This window comes from Coffea arabica, chromosome 11c, assembly GCF_036785885.1.
Source record: "Coffea arabica cultivar ET-39 chromosome 11c, Coffea Arabica ET-39 HiFi, whole genome shotgun sequence".
In the NCBI taxonomy this organism is placed as follows: Eukaryota; Viridiplantae; Streptophyta; class Magnoliopsida; order Gentianales; family Rubiaceae; genus Coffea; species Coffea arabica.
Window position 1 is genome coordinate 22,970,929 of NC_092330.1, and position 18,529 is coordinate 22,989,457.

General features: G+C 43.8%; 5 non-coding genes and 15 pseudogenes across 5 annotated transcripts; all 20 read left to right on the forward strand.

Annotated features, from left to right (window-relative positions):
* Positions 1-694: 694 nt before the first annotated feature.
* LOC140019004 (5S ribosomal RNA) lies at positions 695-812 on the forward strand (annotated as a pseudogene).
* A 924-nt stretch (positions 813-1,736) lies between these two features.
* On the forward strand, positions 1,737-1,854 carry LOC140019005 (5S ribosomal RNA; annotated as a pseudogene).
* Positions 1,855-2,782: 928 nt separating this feature from the next.
* Positions 2,783-2,901, forward strand: LOC140017188 (5S ribosomal RNA). The gene has a single exon (XR_011823501.1). It is a non-coding gene; the product is annotated as a 5S ribosomal RNA (ribosomal RNA).
* Positions 2,902-3,315: 414 nt separating this feature from the next.
* LOC140018088 (5S ribosomal RNA) lies at positions 3,316-3,434 on the forward strand. Its single transcript, XR_011824391.1, has one exon. It is a non-coding gene; the product is annotated as a 5S ribosomal RNA (ribosomal RNA).
* Positions 3,435-3,847: 413 nt separating this feature from the next.
* LOC140018039 (5S ribosomal RNA) lies at positions 3,848-3,965 on the forward strand. Its single transcript, XR_011824341.1, has one exon. It is a non-coding gene; the product is annotated as a 5S ribosomal RNA (ribosomal RNA).
* A 411-nt stretch (positions 3,966-4,376) lies between these two features.
* LOC140018481 (5S ribosomal RNA) lies at positions 4,377-4,494 on the forward strand (annotated as a pseudogene).
* Positions 4,495-5,421: 927 nt separating this feature from the next.
* LOC140017189 (5S ribosomal RNA) lies at positions 5,422-5,540 on the forward strand. The gene has a single exon (XR_011823502.1). It is a non-coding gene; the product is annotated as a 5S ribosomal RNA (ribosomal RNA).
* A 411-nt stretch (positions 5,541-5,951) lies between these two features.
* Positions 5,952-6,069, forward strand: LOC140019006 (5S ribosomal RNA; annotated as a pseudogene).
* Positions 6,070-6,995: 926 nt separating this feature from the next.
* On the forward strand, positions 6,996-7,114 carry LOC140017190 (5S ribosomal RNA). The gene has a single exon (XR_011823503.1). It is a non-coding gene; the product is annotated as a 5S ribosomal RNA (ribosomal RNA).
* A 411-nt stretch (positions 7,115-7,525) lies between these two features.
* LOC140019008 (5S ribosomal RNA) lies at positions 7,526-7,643 on the forward strand (annotated as a pseudogene).
* Positions 7,644-8,567: 924 nt separating this feature from the next.
* On the forward strand, positions 8,568-8,685 carry LOC140019009 (5S ribosomal RNA; annotated as a pseudogene).
* Positions 8,686-9,610: 925 nt separating this feature from the next.
* LOC140018341 (5S ribosomal RNA) lies at positions 9,611-9,728 on the forward strand (annotated as a pseudogene).
* A 913-nt stretch (positions 9,729-10,641) lies between these two features.
* On the forward strand, positions 10,642-10,759 carry LOC140019010 (5S ribosomal RNA; annotated as a pseudogene).
* Positions 10,760-11,683: 924 nt separating this feature from the next.
* Positions 11,684-11,801, forward strand: LOC140019011 (5S ribosomal RNA; annotated as a pseudogene).
* A 913-nt stretch (positions 11,802-12,714) lies between these two features.
* Positions 12,715-12,832, forward strand: LOC140019012 (5S ribosomal RNA; annotated as a pseudogene).
* A 924-nt stretch (positions 12,833-13,756) lies between these two features.
* Positions 13,757-13,874, forward strand: LOC140019013 (5S ribosomal RNA; annotated as a pseudogene).
* Positions 13,875-14,799: 925 nt separating this feature from the next.
* LOC140018342 (5S ribosomal RNA) lies at positions 14,800-14,917 on the forward strand (annotated as a pseudogene).
* Positions 14,918-15,830: 913 nt separating this feature from the next.
* On the forward strand, positions 15,831-15,948 carry LOC140020466 (5S ribosomal RNA; annotated as a pseudogene).
* A 924-nt stretch (positions 15,949-16,872) lies between these two features.
* On the forward strand, positions 16,873-16,990 carry LOC140019014 (5S ribosomal RNA; annotated as a pseudogene).
* A 913-nt stretch (positions 16,991-17,903) lies between these two features.
* LOC140020467 (5S ribosomal RNA) lies at positions 17,904-18,021 on the forward strand (annotated as a pseudogene).
* The last annotated feature ends 508 nt before the right edge of the window (positions 18,022-18,529 follow it).

An 18,529-nucleotide genomic window follows, 5' to 3' on the forward strand; every position in this document is an offset into this window, starting at 1 on the left:
TAAAATCAATTTGATTTATTTTCTTATTTGGTTTTTTCTTTGCATTAGCTAGAAATTTGTTTACAAATATATCTTTTTCTCTTTTTTGTTAGAAATTATAAATTTTGGCAAATTTGTTCGGGTAGACCCGACCCGGATCCGAGACTCGCCGGGTCCGGATCCGGAACACAGAATAAAAGACCCGTCGGGTAAACCGGTCGGATCCGGAATAATGAATTCCGGCCCGGACCCGGCCCGTTGACACCCCTAGGTGACCCCCTGGGAAATCCTCGTGTTGCACCCCTCCCTTTTTTGTTTCGAAATCCAAATTTCCCCTTCGTTCTTTATGCTGTAGTAATTTAGCTCCGTCGGAACGATTGCTTTTTATTTTGCTTCTCATCGAAGCATGAAAGCGGATCTGAAGGCGCGAGACAAGTCAGGAACGGTACGGCTGGATCGAAGCCCGGATCGTCGGTCAAAGTTGTCGGCGCAAATGTATAAGCGCAAGCGTGAAGGATCACTTTCAGGATAATTGAGAGTTGTGCGACGAGGGAAAAAAAAGGTGCAAAGCAACAAGAAAAAAATATAAAAGTAAATAAATAAAAGGATGAGAGGAAATTCATGAACTGACGCTTAGAATGAATTCGGGTCCAGAAAAGCCAAACTGCTTCACAGGACGTGGCAGTTTAAAAGAATAAAGCGAAAGGAACATGGCGGGTGCGATCATACCAGCACTAATGCACCGGATCCCATCAGAACTCCGAAGTTAAGCGTGCTTGGGCGACAGTAGTACTAGGATGGGTGACCCTAGGCCTGTCAACGGGTCGGGTCTAGACCCGGATCCGGATCGGATCCCTGAAATTTTTGCGGGTATGGGTACGGATTTAATTCCGTTAACCGGATCCGGATCCGTTTTTTCAAACAAAAAAACGGGTCGAATACGGAATATAGTATTCCGACCCGTATTAGACCCGGATCCGGATATAAATGATTTAATAATTTATAAAAAAAATATATTATCAATATAATTTGATTAGGATGATGTATTTGAGTAAAATCAATTTGATTTATTTTCTTATTTGGTTTTTTCTTTGCATTAGTTAGAAATTTGTTTACAAATATATCTTTTTCTCTTTTTGTTAGAAATTATAAATTTTGGCAAATTTGTTCGGGTAGACCCGACCCGGATCCGAGACTCGCCGGGTCCGGATCCGGAACACAGAATAAAAGACCCGTCGGGTAAACGGGTCGGATCCGGGTCCGGGTCCGGAATAATGAATTCCGGCCCGGACCCGGCCCGTTGACACCCCTAGGTGACCCCCTGGGAAATCTTCGTGTTGCACCCCTCCCTTTTTTGTTTCGAAATCCAAATTTCCCCTTCGTTCTTTATGCTGTAGTAATTTAGCTCCGTCGGAACGATTGCTTTTTATTTTGCTTCTCATCGAAGCATGAAGGCGGATCTGAAGGCGCGAGACAAGTCAGGAACGGTACGGCTGGATCGAAGCCCGGATCGTCGGTCAAAGTTGTCGGCGCAAATGTATAAGCGCAAGCGTGAAGGATCACTTTCAGGATAATTGAGAGTTGTGCGACGAGGGAAAAAAAAGGTGCAAAGCAACAAGAAAAAAATATAAAAGTAAATAAATAAAAGGATGAGAGGAAATTCATGAACTGACGCTTAGAATGAATTCGGGTCCAGAAAAGCCAAACTGCTTCACAGGACGTGGCAGTTTAAAAGAATAAAGCGAAAGGAACATGGCGGGTGCGATCATACCAGCACTAATGCACCGGATCCCATCAGAACTCCGAAGTTAAGCGTGCTTGGGCGACAGTAGTACTAGGATGGGTGACCCTAGGCCTGTCAACGGGTCGGGTCTAGACCCGGATACGGATCGGATCCCTAAAATTTTTGCGGGTATGGGTAGGGATTTAATTCCGTTATCCGGATCCGGATCCGTTTTTTCAAACAAAAAAACGGGTCGGATACGGAATATAGTATTCCGACCCGTATTAGACCCGGATCCGGATATAAATGATTTAATAATTTATAAAAAATATATATTATCAATATAATTTGATTAGGATGATGTATTTGAGTAAAATCAATTTGATTTATTTTCTTATTTGGTTTTTTCTTTGCATTAGTTAGAAATTAGTTTACAAATATATCTTTTTCTCTTTTTTGTTAGAAATTATAAATTTTGGCAAATTTGTTCGGGTAGACCCGACCCGGATCCGAGACTCGCCGGGTCCGGATCCGAAACACCGAATAAAAGACCCGTCGGGTAAACGGGTCGGATCCGGGTCCGGGTCCAGAATAATGAATTCCGGCCCGGTCCCGGCACGTTGACACCCCTAGGTGACCCCCTGGGAAATCCTCGTGTTGCACCCCTCCCTTTTTTGTTTCGAAATCCAAATTTCCCCTTCGTTCTTTATGCTGTAGTAATTTAGCTCCGTCGGAACGATTGCTTTATATTTTGCTTCTCATCGAAGCATGAAGGCGGATCTGAAGGCGCGAGACAAGTCAGGAACGGTACGGCTGGATCGAAGCCCGGATCGTCGGTCAAAGTTGTCGGCGCAAATGTATAAGCGCAAGCGTGAAGGATCAATTTCAGGATAATTGAGAGTTGCGCGACGAGGGAAAAAAAAAATGGTGCAAATCAACAAGAAAAAAATGTAAAAGTAAATAAATAAAAGGATGAGGGGAAATTCTTGAATTGACGCTTAAAATGAATTCGGGTCCAGAAAAGCCACACTGCTTCACAGGACGGGGCAGTTTAAAAGAATAAAGCGAAAGGAACATGGCGGGTGCGATCATACCAGCACTAATGCACCGGATCCCATCAGAACTCCGAAGTTAAGCGTGCTTGGGCGAGAGTAGTACTAGGATGGGTGACCCCCTGGGAAGTCCTCGTGTTGCACCCCTCCCTTTTTTGTTTCGAAATCCAAATTTTCCCTTCGTTCTTTATGCTGTAGTAATTTAGCTCCGTCGGAACGATTGCTTTATATTTTGCTTCTTATCGAAGTATGAAGGCGGATCTGAAGGCGCGAGACAAGTCAGTAACGGTACGGCTGGATCGAAGCCCGGATCGTCGGTCAAAGTTGTCGGCGCAAATGTATAAGCGCAAGCGTGAAGGATCAATTTCAGGATAATTGAGAGTTGCGCGACGAGGGAAAAAAAAAATGGTGCAAATCAACAAGAAAAAAATGTAAAAGTAAATAAATAAAAGGATGAGGGGAAATTCTTGAATTGACGCTTAAAATGAATTCGGGTCCAGAAAAGCCAAACTGCTTCACAGGACGTGGCAGTTTAAAAGAATAAAGCGAAAGGAACATGGCGGGTGCGATCATACCAGCACTAATGCACCCGATCCCATCAGAACTCCAAAGTTAAGCGTGCTTGGGCGAGAGTAGTACTAGGATGGGAGACCCCCTGGGAAGTCCTCGTGTTGCACCCCTCCCTTTTTTGTTTCGAAATCCAAATTTTCCCTTCGTTCTTTATGCTGTAGTAATTTAGCTCCGTCGGAACGATTGCTTTATATTTTGCTTCTTATCGAAGTATGAAGGCGGATCTGAAGGCGCGAGACAAGTCAGGAACGGTACGGCTGGATCGAAGCCCGGATCGTCGGTCAATGTTGTCGGCGCAAATGTATAAGCGCAAGCATGAAGGATCAATTTCAGGATAATTGAGAGTTGCGCGACGAGGGAAAAAAAAATGGTGCAAATCAACAAGAAAAAAATGTAAAAGTAAATAAATAAAAGGATGAGGGGAAATTCTTGAATTGACGCTTAAAATGAATTCGGGTCCAGAAAAGCCACACTGCTTCACAGGACGGGGCAGTTTAAAAGAATAAAGCGAAAGGAACATGGCGGGTGCGATCATACCAGCACTAATGCACCAGATCCCATCAGAACTCCGAAGTTAAGCGTGCTTGGGCGAGAGTAGTACTAGGATGGGTGACCCCTGGGAAGTCCTCGTGTTGCACCCCTCCCTTTTTTGTTTCGAAATCCAAATTTCCCCTTCGTTCTTTATGCTGTAGTAATTTAGCTCCGTCGGAACGATTGCTTTATATTTTGCTTCTTATCGAAGCATGAAGGCGGATCTGAAGGCGCGAGACAAGTCAGGAACGGTACGGCTGGATCGAAGCCCGGATCGTCGGTCAAAGTTGTCGGCGCAAATGTATAAGCGCAAGCGTGAAGGATCACTTTCTGGATAATTGAGAGTTGTGCGACGAGGGAAAAAAAAGGTGCAAAGCAACAAGAAAAAAATATAAAAGTAAATAAATAAAAGGATGAGAGGAAATTCATGAACTGACGCTTAGAATGAATTCGGGTCCAGAAAAGCCAAACTGCTTCACAGGACGTGGCAGTTTAAAAGAATAAAGCGAAAGGAACATGGCGGGTGCGATCATACCAGCACTAATGCACCGGATCCCATCAGAACTCCGAAGTTAAGCGTGCTTGGGCGACGGTAGTACTAGGATGGGTGACCCTAGGCCTGTCAACGGGTCGGGTCTAGACCCGGATCCGGATCGGATCCCTGAAATTTTTGCGGGTATGGGTAGGGATTTAATTCCGTTATCCGGATCCGGATCCGTTTTTTCAAACAAAAAAACGGGTCGGATACGGAATATGGTATTCCGACCCGTATTAGACCCGGATCCGGATATAAATGATTTAATAATTTATAAAAAATATATATTATCAATATAATTTGATTAGGATGATGTATTTGAGTAAAATCAATTTGATTTATTTTCTTATTTGGTTTTTTCTTTACATTAGCTAGAAATTTGTTTACAAATATATCTTTTTCTCTTTTTTGTTAGAAATTATAAATTTTGGCAAATTTGTTCGGGTAGACCCGACCCGGATCCGAGACTCGCCGGGTCCGGATCCGGAACACAGAATAAAAGACCCGTCGGGTAAACGGGTCGGATCCGGGTCCGGGTCCGGAATAATGAATTCCGGCCCGGACCCGGCCCGTTGACACCCCTAGGTGACCCCCTGGGAAATCTTCGTGTTGCACCCCTCCCTTTTTTGTTTCGAAATCCAAATTTCCCCTTCGTTCTTTATGCTGTAGTAATTTAGCTCCGTCGGAACGATTGCTTTTTATTTTGCTTCTCATCGAAGCATGAAGGCGGATCTGAAGGCGCGAGACAAGTCAGGAACGGTACGGCTGGATCGAAGCCCGGATCGTCGGTCAAAGTTGTCGGCGCAAATGTATAAGCGCAAGCGTGAAGGATCAATTTCAGGATAATTGAGAGTTGCGCGACGAGGGAAAAAAAAATGGTGCAAATCAACAAGAAAAAAATGTAAAAGTAAATAAATAAAAGGATGAGGGGAAATTCTTGAATTGACGCTTAAAATGAATTGGGGTCCATAAAAGCCACACTGCTTCACAGGACGGGGCAGTTTAAAAGAATAAAGCGAAAGGAACATGGCGGGTGCGATCATACCAGCACTAATGCACCGGATCCCATCAGAACTCCGAAGTTAAGCGTGCTTGGGCGAGAGTAGTACTAGGATGGGTGACCCCCTGGGAAGTCCTCGTGTTGCACCCCTCCCTTTTTTGTTTCGAAATCCAAATTTCCCCTTCGTTCTTTATGCTGTAGTAATTTAGCTCCGTCGGAACGATTGCTTTATATTTTGCTTCTTATCGAAGCATGAAGGCGGATCTGAAGGCGCGAGACAAGTCAGGAACGGTACGGCTGGATCGAAGCCCGGATCGTCGGTCAAAGTTGTCGGCGCAAATGTATAAGCGCAAGCGTGAAGGATCACTTTCAGGATAATTGAGAGTTGTGCGACGAGGGAAAAAAAAGGTGCAAAGCAACAAGAAAAAAATATAAAAGTAAATAAATAAAAGGATGAGAGGAAATTCATGAATTGACGCTTAGAATGAATTCGGGTCCAGAAAAGCCAAACTGCTTCACAGGACGTGGCAGTTTAAAAGAATAAAGCGAAAGGAACATGGCGGGTGCGATCATACCAGCACTAATGCACCGGATCCCATCAGAACTCCGAAGTTAAGCGTGCTTGGGCGACAGTAGTACTAGGATGGGTGACCCTAGGCCTGTCAACGGGTCGGGTCTAGACCCGGATCCGGATCGGATCCCTGAAATTTTTGCGGGTATGGGTACGGATTTAATTCCGTTAACCGGATCCGGATCCGTTTTTTCAAACAAAAAAACGGGTCGAATACGGAATATAGTATTCCGACCCGTATTAGACCCGGATCCGGATATAAATGATTTAATAATTTATAAAAAAAATATATTATCAATATAATTTGATTAGGATGATGTATTTGAGTAAAATCAATTTGATTTATTTTCTTATTTGGTTTTTTCTTTGCATTAGCTAGAAATTTGTTTACAAATATATCTTTTTCTCTTTTTGTTAGAAATTATAAATTTTGGCAAATTTGTTCGGGTAGACCCGACCCGGATCCGAGACTCGCCGGGTCCGGATCCGGAACACAGAATAAAAGACCCGTCGGGTAAACGGGTCGGATCCGGGTCCGGGTCCGGAATAATGAATTCCGGCCCGGACCCGGCCCGTTGACACCCCTAGGTGACCCCCTGGGAAATCCTCGTGTTGCACCCCTCCCTTTTTTGTTTCGAAATCCAAATTTCCCCTTCGTTCTTTATGCTGTAGTAATTTAGCTCCGTCGGAACGACTGCTTTTTATTTTGCTTCTCATCGAAGCATGAAGGCGGATCTGAAGGCGCGAGACAAGTCAGGAACGGTACGGCTGGATCGAAGCCCGGATCGTCGGTCAAAGTTGTCGGCGCAAATGTATAAGCGCAAGCGTGAAGGATCAATTTCAGGATAATTGAGAGTTGCGCGACGAGGGAAAAAAAAATGGTGCAAATCAACAAGAAAAAAATGTAAAAGTAAATAAATAAAAGGATGAGGGGAAATTCTTGAATTGACGCTTAAAATGAATTGGGGTCCATAAAAGCCACACTGCTTCACAGGACGGGGCAGTTTAAAAGAATAAAGCGAAAGGAACATGGCGGGTGCGATCATACCAGCACTAATGCACCGGATCCCATCAGAACTCCGAAGTTAAGCGTGCTTGGGCGAGAGTAGTACTAGGATGGGTGACCCCCTGGGAAGTCCTCGTGTTGCACCCCTCCCTTTTTTGTTTCGAAATCCAAATTTCCCCTTCGTTCTTTATGCTGTAGTAATTTAGCTCCGTCGGAACGATTGCTTTATATTTTGCTTCTTATCGAAGCATGAAGGCGGATCTGAAGGCGCGAGACAAGTCAGGAACGGTGCGGCTGGATCGAAGCCCGGATCGTCGGTCAAAGTTGTCGGCGCAAATGTATAAGCGCAAGCGTGAAGGATCACTTTCAGGATAATTGAGAGTTGTGCGACGAGGGAAAAAAAAGGTGCAAAGCAACAAGAAAAAAATATAAAAGTAAATAAATAAAAGGATGAGAGGAAATTCATGAACTGACGCTTAGAATGAATTCGGGTCCAGAAAAGCCAAACTGCTTCACAGGACGTGGCAGTTTAAAAGAATAAAGCGAAAGGAACATGGCGGGTGCGATCATACCAGCACTAATGCACCGGATCCCATCAGAACTCCGAAGTTAAGCGTGCTTGGGCGACAGTAGTACTAGGATGGGTGACCCTAGGCCTGTCAACGGGTCGGGTCTAGACCCGGATCCGGATCGGATCCCTGAAATTTTTGCGGGTATGGGTACGGATTTAATTCCGTTAACCGGATCCGGATCCGTTTTTTCAAACAAAAAAACGGGTCGAATACGGAATATAGTATTCCGACCCGTATTAGACCCGGATCCGGATATAAATGATTTAATAATTTATAAAAAAAATATATTATCAATATAATTTGATTAGGATGATGTATTTGAGTAAAATCAATTTGATTTATTTTCTTATTTGGTTTTTTCTTTGCATTAGTTAGAAATTTGTTTACAAATATATCTTTTTCTCTTTTTGTTAGAAATTATAAATTTTGGCAAATTTGTTCGGGTAGACCCGACCCGGATCCGAGACTCGCCGGGTCCGGATCCGGAACACAGAATAAAAGACCCGTCGGGTAAACGGGTCGGATCCGGGTCCGGGTCCGGAATAATGAATTCCGGCCCGGACCCGGCCCGTTGACACCCCTAGGTGACCCCCTGGGAAATCCTCGTGTTGCACCCCTCCCTTTTTTGTTTCGAAATCCAAATTTCCCCTTCGTTCTTTATGCTGTAGTAATTTAGCTCCGTCGGAACGATTGCTTTTTATTTTGCTTCTCATCGAAGCATGAAGGCGGATCTGAAGGCGCGAGACAAGTCAGGAACGGTACGGCTGGATCGAAGCCCGGATCGTCGGTCAAAGTTGTCGGCGCAAATGTATAAGCGCAAGCGTGAAGGATCACTTTCAGGATAATTGAGAGTTGTGCGACGAGGGAAAAAAAAGGTGCAAAGCAACAAGAAAAAAATATAAAAGTAAATAAATAAAAGGATGAGAGGAAATTCATGAACTGATGCTTAGAATGAATTCGGGTCCAGAAAAGCCAAACTGCTTCACAGGACGTGGCAGTTTAAAAGAATAAAGCGAAAGGAACATGGCGGGTGCGATCATACCAGCACTAATGCACCGGATCCCATCAGAACTCCGAAGTTAAGCGTGCTTGGGCGACAGTAGTACTAGGATGGGTGACCCTAGGCCTGTCAACGGGTCGGGTCTAGACCCGGATCCGGATCGGATCCCTAAAATTTTTGCGGGTATGGGTAGGGATTTAATTCCGTTATCCGGATCCGGATCCGTTTTTTCAAACAAAAAAACGGGTCGGATACGGAATATAGTATTCCGACCCGTATTAGACCCGCATCCGGATATAAATGATTTAATAATTTATAAAAAATATATATTATCAATATAATTTGATTAGGATGATGTATTTGAGTAAAATCAATTTGATTTATTTTCTTATTTGGTTTTTTCTTTGCATTAGTTAGAAATTAGTTTACAAATATATCTTTTTCTCTTTTTTGTTAGAAATTATAAATTTTGGCAAATTTGTTCGGGTAGACCCGACCCGGATCCGAGACTCGCCGGGTCCGGATCCGGAACACCGAATAAAAGACCCGTCGGGTAAACGGGTCGGATCCGGGTCCGGGTCCAGAATAATGAATTCCGGCCCGGACCCGGCACGTTGACACCCCTAGGTGACCCCCTGGGAAATCCTCGTGTTGCACCCCTCCCTTTTTTGTTTCGAAATCCAAATTTCCCCTTCGTTCTTTATGCTGTAGTAATTTAGCTCCGTCGGAACGATTGCTTTATATTTTGCTTTTTATCGAAGCATGAACGCGGATCTGAAGGCGCGAGACAAGTCAGGAACGGTACGGCTGGATCGAAGCCCGGATCGTCGGTCAAAGTTGTCGGCGCAAATGTATAAGCGCAAGCGTGAAGGATCACTTTCAGGATAATTGAGAGTTGTGCGACGAGGGAAAAAAAAGGTGCAAAGCAACAAGAAAAAAATATAAAAGTAAATAAATAAAAGGATGAGAGGAAATTCATGAACTGACGCTTAGAATGAATTCGGGTCCAGAAAAGCCAAACTGCTTCACAGGACGTGGCAGTTTAAAAGAATAAAGCGAAAGAAACATGGCGGGTGCGATCATACCAGCACTAATGCACCGGATCCCATCAGAACTCCGAAGTTAAGCGTGCTTGGGCGACAGTAGTACTAGGATGGGTGACCCTAGGCCGGTCAACGGGTCGGGTCTACACCCGGATCCGGATCGGATCCCTGAAATTTTTGCGGGTATGGGTAGGGATTTAATTCCGTTATCCGGATCCGGATCCGTTTTTTCAAACAAAAAAACGGGTCGGATACGGAATATAGTATTCCGACCCGTATTAGACCCGGATCCGGAAATAAATGATTTAATAATTTATAAAAAATATATATTATCAATATAATTTGATTAGGATGATGTATTTGAGTAAAATCAATTTGATTTATTTTCTTATTTGGTTTTTTCTTTGCATTAGCTAGAAATTTGTTTACAAATATATCTTTTTCTCTTTTTTGTTAGAAATTATAAATTTTGGCAAATTTGTTCGGGTAGACCCGACCCGGATCCGAGACTCGCCGGGTCCGGATCCGGAACACAGAATAAAAGACCCGTCGGGTAAACCGGTCGGATCCGGAATAATGAATTCCGGCCCGGACCCGGCCCGTTGACACCCCTAGGTGACCCCCTGGGAAATCCTCGTGTTGCACCCCTCCCTTTTTTGTTTCGAAATCCAAATTTCCCCTTCGTTCTTTATGCTGTAGTAATTTAGCTCCGTCGGAACGATTGCTTTTTATTTTGCTTCTCATCGAAGCATGAAGGCGGATCTGAAGGCGCGAGACAAGTCAGGAACGGTACGGCTGGATCGAAGCCCGGATCGTCGGTCAAAGTTGTCGGCGCAAATGTATAAGCGCAAGCGTGAAGGATCACTTTCAGGATAATTGAGAGTTGTGCGACGAGGGAAAAAAAAGGTGCAAAGCAACAAGAAAAAAATATAAAAGTAAATAAATAAAAGGATGAGAGGAAATTCATGAACTGACGCTTAGAATGAATTCGGGTCCAGAAAAGCCAAACTGCTTCACAGGACGTGGCAGTTTAAAAGAATAAAGCGAAAGGAACATGGCGGGTGCGATCATACCAGCACTAATGCACCGGATCCCATCAGAACTCCGAAGTTAAGCGTGCTTGGGCGACAGTAGTACTAGGATGGGTGACCCTAGGCCTGTCAACGGGTCGGGTCTAGACCCGGATCCGGATCGGATCCCTGAAATTTTTGCGGGTATGGGTACGGATTTAATTCCGTTAACCGGATCCGGATCCGTTTTTTCAAACAAAAAAACGGGTCGAATACGGAATATAGTATTCCGACCCGTATTAGACCCGGATCCGGATATAAATGATTTAATAATTTATAAAAAAAATATATTATCAATATAATTTGATTAGGATGATGTATTTGAGTAAAATCAATTTGATTTATTTTCTTATTTGGTTTTTTCTTTGCATTAGTTAGAAATTTGTTTACAAATATATCTTTTTCTCTTTTTGTTAGAAATTATAAATTTTGGCAAATTTGTTCGGGTAGACCCGACCCGGATCCGAGACTCGCCGGGTCCGGATCCGGAACACAGAATAAAAGACCCGTCGGGTAAACGGGTCGGATCCGGGTCCGGGTCCGGAATAATGAATTCCGGCCCGGACCCGGCCCGTTGACACCCCTAGGTGACCCCCTGGGAAATCCTCGTGTTGCACCCCTCCCTTTTTTGTTTCGAAATCCAAATTTCCCCTTCGTTCTTTATGCTGTAGTAATTTAGCTCCGTCGGAACGATTGCTTTTTATTTTGCTTCTCATCGAAGCATGAAGGCGGATCTGAAGGCGCGAGACAAGTCAGGAACGGTACGGCTGGATCGAAGCCCGGATCGTCGGTCAAAGTTGTCGGCGCAAATGTATAAGCGCAAGCGTGAAGGATCACTTTCAGGATAATTGAGAGTTGTGCGACGAGGGAAAAAAAAGGTGCAAAGCAACAAGAAAAAAATATAAAAGTAAATAAATAAAAGGATGAGAGGAAATTCATGAACTGATGCTTAGAATGAATTCGGGTCCAGAAAAGCCAAACTGCTTCACAGGACGTGGCAGTTTAAAAGAATAAAGCGAAAGGAACATGGCGGGTGCGATCATACCAGCACTAATGCACCGGATCCCATCAGAACTCCGAAGTTAAGCGTGCTTGGGCGACAGTAGTACTAGGATGGGTGACCCTAGGCCTGTCAACGGGTCGGGTCTAGACCCGGATCCGGATCGGATCCCTGAAATTTTTGCGGGTATGGGTAGGGATTTAATTCCGTTATCCGGATCCGGATCCGTTTTTTCAAACAAAAAAACGGGTCGGATACGGAATATAGTATTCCGACCCGTATTAGACCCGGATCCGGAAATAAATGATTTAATAATTTATAAAAAATATATATTATCAATATAATTTGATTAGGATGATGTATTTGAGTAAAATCAATTTGATTTATTTTCTTATTTGGTTTTTTCTTTGCATTAGCTAGAAATTTGTTTACAAATATATCTTTTTCTCTTTTTTGTTAGAAATTATAAATTTTGGCAAATTTGTTCGGGTAGACCCGACCCGGATCCGAGACTCGCCGGGTCCGGATCCGGAACACAGAATAAAAGACCCGTCGGGTAAACCGGTCGGATCCGGAATAATGAATTCCGGCCCGGACCCGGCCCGTTGACACCCCTAGGTGACCCCCTGGGAAATCCTCGTGTTGCACCCCTCCCTTTTTTGTTTCGAAATCCAAATTTCCCCTTCGTTCTTTATGCTGTAGTAATTTAGCTCCGTCGGAACGATTGCTTTTTATTTTGCTTCTCATCGAAGCATGAAGGCGGATCTGAAGGCGCGAGACAAGTCAGGAACGGTACGGCTGGATCGAAGCCCGGATCGTCGGTCAAAGTTGTCGGCGCAAATGTATAAGCGCAAGCGTGAAGGATCACTTTCAGGATAATTGAGAGTTGTGCGACGAGGGAAAAAAAAGGTGCAAAGCAACAAGAAAAAAATATAAAAGTAAATAAATAAAAGGATGAGAGGAAATTCATGAACTGACGCTTAGAATGAATTCGGGTCCAGAAAAGCCAAACTGCTTCACAGGACGTGGCAGTTTAAAAGAATAAAGCGAAAGGAACATGGCGGGTGCGATCATACCAGCACTAATGCACCGGATCCCATCAGAACTCCGAAGTTAAGCGTGCTTGGGCGACAGTAGTACTAGGATGGGTGACCCTAGGCCTGTCAACGGGTCGGGTCTAGACCCGGATCCGGATCGGATCCCTGAAATTTTTGCGGGTATGGGTACGGATTTAATTCCGTTAACCGGATCCGGATCCGTTTTTTCAAACAAAAAAACGGGTCGAATACGGAATATAGTATTCCGACCCGTATTAGACCCGGATCCGGATATAAATGATTTAATAATTTATAAAAAAAATATATTATCAATATAATTTGATTAGGATGATGTATTTGAGTAAAATCAATTTGATTTATTTTCTTATTTGGTTTTTTCTTTGCATTAGTTAGAAATTTGTTTACAAATATATCTTTTTCTCTTTTTGTTAGAAATTATAAATTTTGGCAAATTTGTTCGGGTAGACCCGACCCGGATCCGAGACTCGCCGGGTCCGGATCCGGAACACAGAATAAAAGACCCGTCGGGTAAACGGGTCGGATCCGGGTCCGGGTCCGGAATAATGAATTCCGGCCCGGACCCGGCCCGTTGACACCCCTAGGTGACCCCCTGGGAAATCCTCGTGTTGCACCCCTCCCTTTTTTGTTTCGAAATCCAAATTTCCCCTTCGTTCTTTATGCTGTAGTAATTTAGCTCCGTCGGAACGATTGCTTTTTATTTTGCTTCTCATCGAAGCATGAAGGCGGATCTGAAGGCGCGAGACAAGTCAGGAACGGTACGGCTGGATCGAAGCCCGGATCGTCGGTCAAAGTTGTCGGCGCAAATGTATAAGCGCAAGCGTGAAGGATCACTTTCAGGATAATTGAGAGTTGTGCGACGAGGGAAAAAAAAGGTGCAAAGCAACAAGAAAAAAATATAAAAGTAAATAAATAAAAGGATGAGAGGAAATTCATGAACTGATGCTTAGAATGAATTCGGGTCCAGAAAAGCCAAACTGCTTCACAGGACGTGGCAGTTTAAAAGAATAAAGCGAAAGGAACATGGCGGGTGCGATCATACCAGCACTAATGCACCGGATCCCATCAGAACTCCGAAGTTAAGCGTGCTTGGGCGACAGTAGTACTAGGATGGGTGACCCTAGGCCTGTCAACGGGTCGGGTCTAGACCCGGATCCGGATCGGATCCCTAAAATTTTTGCGGGTATGGGTAGGGATTTAATTCCGTTATCCGGATCCGGATCCGTTTTTTCAAACAAAAAAACGGGTCGGATACGGAATATAGTATTCCGACCCGTATTAGACCCGCATCCGGATATAAATGATTTAATAATTTATAAAAAATATATATTATCAATATAATTTGATTAGGATGATGTATTTGAGTAAAATCAATTTGATTTATTTTCTTATTTGGTTTTTTCTTTGCATTAGTTAGAAATTAGTTTACAAATATATCTTTTTCTCTTTTTTGTTAGAAATTATAAATTTTGGCAAATTTGTTCGGGTAGACCCGACCCGGATCCGAGACTCGCCGGGTCCGGATCCGGAACACCGAATAAAAGACCCGTCGGGTAAACGGGTCGGATCCGGGTCCGGGTCCAGAATAATGAATTCCGGCCCGGACCCGGCACGTTGACACCCCTAGGTGACCCCCTGGGAAATCCTCGTGTTGCACCCCTCCCTTTTTTGTTTCGAAATCCAAATTTCCCCTTCGTTCTTTATGCTGTAGTAATTTAGCTCCGTCGGAACGATTGCTTTATATTTTGCTTTTTATCGAAGCATGAACGCGGATCTGAAGGCGCGAGACAAGTCAGGAACGGTACGGCTGGATCGAAGCCCGGATCGTCGGTCAAAGTTGTCGGCGCAAATGTATAAGCGCAAGCGTGAAGGATCACTTTCAGGATAATTGAGAGTTGTGCGACGAGGGAAAAAAAAGGTGCAAAGCAACAAGAAAAAAATATAAAAGTAAATAAATAAAAGGATGAGAGGAAATTCATGAACTGACGCTTAGAATGAATTCGGGTCCAGAAAAGCCAAACTGCTTCACAGGACGTGGCAGTTTAAAAGAATAAAGCGAAAGAAACATGGCGGGTGCGATCATACCAGCACTAATGCACCGGATCCCATCAGAACTCCGAAGTTAAGCGTGCTTGGGCGACAGTAGTACTAGGATGGGTGACCCTAGGCCGGTCAACGGGTCGGGTCTACACCCGGATCCGGATCGGATCCCTGAAATTTTTGCGGGTATGGGTAGGGATTTAATTCCGTTATCCGGATCCGGATCCGTTTTTTCAAACAAAAAAACGGGTCGAATACGGAATATAGTATTCCGACCCGTATTAGACCCGGATCCGGATATAAATGATTTAATAATTTATAAAAAAAATATATTATCAATATAATTTGATTAGGATGATGTATTTGAGTAAAATCAATTTGATTTATTTTCTTATTTGGTTTTTTCTTTGCATTAGCTAGAAATTTGTTTACAAATATATCTTTTTCTCTTTTTTGTTAGAAATTATAAATTTTGGCAAATTTGTTCGGGTAGACCCGACCCGGATCCGAGACTCGCCGGGTCCGGATCCGGAACACAGAATAAAAGACCCGTCGGGTAAACCGGTCGGATCCGGAATAATGAATTCCGGCCCGGACCCGGCCCGTTGACACCCCTAGGTGACCCCCTGGGAAATCCTCGTGTTGCACCCCTCCCTTTTTTGTTTCGAAATCCAAATTTCCCCTTCGTTCTTTATGCTGTAGTAATTTAGCTCCGTCGGAACGATTGCTTTTTATTTTGCTTCTCATCGAAGCATGAAGGCGGATCTGAAGGCGCGAGACAAGTCAGGAACGGTACGGCTGGATCGAAGCCCGGATCGTCGGTCAAAGTTGTCGGCGCAAATGTATAAGCGCAAGCGTGAAGGATCACTTTCAGGATAATTGAGAGTTGTGCGACGAGGGAAAAAAAAGGTGCAAAGCAACAAGAAAAAAATATAAAAGTAAATAAATAAAAGGATGAGAGGAAATTCATGAACTGATGCTTAGAATGAATTCGGGTCCAGAAAAGCCAAACTGCTTCACAGGACGTGGCAGTTTAAAAGAATAAAGCGAAAGGAACATGGCGGGTGCGATCATACCAGCACTAATGCACCGGATCCCATCAGAACTCCGAAGTTAAGCGTTCCTGGGCGACGGTAGTACTAGGATGGGTGACCCTAGGCCTGTCAACGGGTCGGGTCTAGACCCGGATCCGGATCGGATCCCTGAAATTTTTGCGGGTATGGATACGGATTTAATTCCGTTAACCGGATCCGGATCCGTTTTTTCAAACAAAAAAACGGGTCGAATACGGAATATAGTATTCCGACCCGTATTAGACCCGGATCCGGATATAAATGATTTAATAATTTATAAAAAAAATATATTATCAATATAATTTGATTAGGATGATGTATTTGAGTAAAATCAATTTGATTTATTTTCTTATTTGGTTTTTTCTTTGCATTAGCTAGAAATTTGTTTACAAATATATCTTTTTCTCTTTTTGTTAGAAATTATAAATTTTGGCAAATTTGTTCGGGTAGACCCGACCCGGATCCGAGACTCGCCGGGTCCGGATCCGGAACACAGAATAAAAGACCCGTCGGGTAAACGGGTCGGATCCGGGTCCGGGTCCGGAATAATGAATTCCGGCCCGGACCCGGCCCGTTGACACCCCTAGGTGACCCCCTGGGAAATACTCGTGTTGCACCCCTCCCTTTTTTGTTTCGAAATCCAAATTTCCCCTTCGTTCTTTATGCTGTAGTAATTTAGCTCCGTCGGAACGATTGCTTTTTATTTTGCTTCTCATCGAAGCATGAAGGCGGATCTGAAGGCGCGAGACAAGTCAGGAACGGTACGGCTGGATCGAAGCCCGGATCGTCGGTCAAAGTTGTCGGCGCAAATGTATAAGCGCAAGCGTGAAGGATCACTTTCTGGATAATTGAGAGTTGTGCGACGAGGGAAAAAAAAGGTGCAAAGCAACAAGAAAAAAATATAAAAGTAAATAAATAAAAGGATGAGAGGAAATTCATGAACTGACGCTTAGAATGAATTCGGGTCCAGAAAAGCCAAACTGCTTCACAGGACGTGGCAGTTTAAAAGAATAAAGCGAAAGGAACATGGCGGGTGCGATCATACCAGCACTAATGCACCGGATCCCATCAGAACTCCGAAGTTAAGCGTGCTTGGGCGACAGTAGTACTAGGATGGGTGACCCTAGGCCTGTCAACGGGTCGGGTCTAGACCCGGATCCGGATCGGATCCCTAAAATTTTTGCGGGTATGGGTAGGGATTTAATTCCGTTATCCGGATCCGGATCCGTTTTTTCAAACAAAAAAACGGGTCGGATACGGAATATAGTATTCCGACCCGTATTAGACCCGGATCCGGATATAAATGATTTAATAATTTATAAAAAAAATATATTATCAATATAATTTGATTAGGATGATGTATTTGAGTAAAATCAATTTGATTTATTTTCTTATTTGGTTTTTTCTTTGCATTAGCTAGAAATTTGTTTACAAATATATCTTTTTCTCTTTTTTGTTAGAAATTATAAATTTTGGCAAATTTGTTCGGGTAGACCCGACCCGGATCCGAGACTCGCCGGGTCCGGATCCGGAACACAGAATAAAAGACCCGTCGGGTAAACCGGTCGGATCCGGAATAATGAATTCCGGCCCGGACCCGGCCCGTTGACACCCCTAGGTGACCCCCTGGGAAATCCTCGTGTTGCACCCCTCCCTTTTTTGTTTCGAAATCCAAATTTCCCCTTCGTTCTTTATGCTGTAGTAATTTAGCTCCGTCGGAACGATTGCTTTTTATTTTGCTTCTCATCGAAGCATGAAGGCGGATCTGAAGGCGCGAGACAAGTCAGGAACGGTACGGCTGGATCGAAGCCCGGATCGTCGGTCAAAGTTGTCGGCGCAAATGTATAAGCGCAAGCGTGAAGGATCACTTTCAGGATAATTGAGAGTTGTGCGACGAGGGAAAAAAAAGGTGCAAAGCAACAAGAAAAAAATATAAAAGTAAATAAATAAAAGGATGAGAGGAAATTCATGAACTGATGCTTAGAATGAATTCGGGTCCAGAAAAGCCAAACTGCTTCACAGGACGTGGCAGTTTAAAAGAATAAAGCGAAAGGAACATGGCGGGTGCGATCATACCAGCACTAATGCACCGGATCCCATCAGAACTCCGAAGTTAAGCGTTCCTGGGCGACGGTAGTACTAGGATGGGTGACCCTAGGCCTGTCAACGGGTCGGGTCTAGACCCGGATCCGGATCGGATCCCTGAAATTTTTGCGGGTATGGATACGGATTTAATTCCGTTAACCGGATCCGGATCCGTTTTTTCAAACAAAAAAACGGGTCGAATACGGAATATAGTATTCCGACCCGTATTAGACCCGGATCCGGATATAAATGATTTAATAATTTATAAAAAAAATATATTATCAATATAATTTGATTAGGATGATGTATTTGAGTAAAATCAATTTGATTTATTTTCTTATTTGGTTTTTTCTTTGCATTAGCTAGAAATTTGTTTACAAATATATCTTTTTCTCTTTTTGTTAGAAATTATAAATTTTGGCAAATTTGTTCGGGTAGACCCGACCCGGATCCGAGACTCGCCGGGTCCGGATCCGGAACACAGAATAAAAGACCCGTCGGGTAAACCGGTCGGATCCGGAATAATGAATTCCGGCCCGGACCCGGCCCGTTGACACCCCTAGGTGACCCCCTGGGAAATCTTCGTGTTGCACCCCTCCCTTT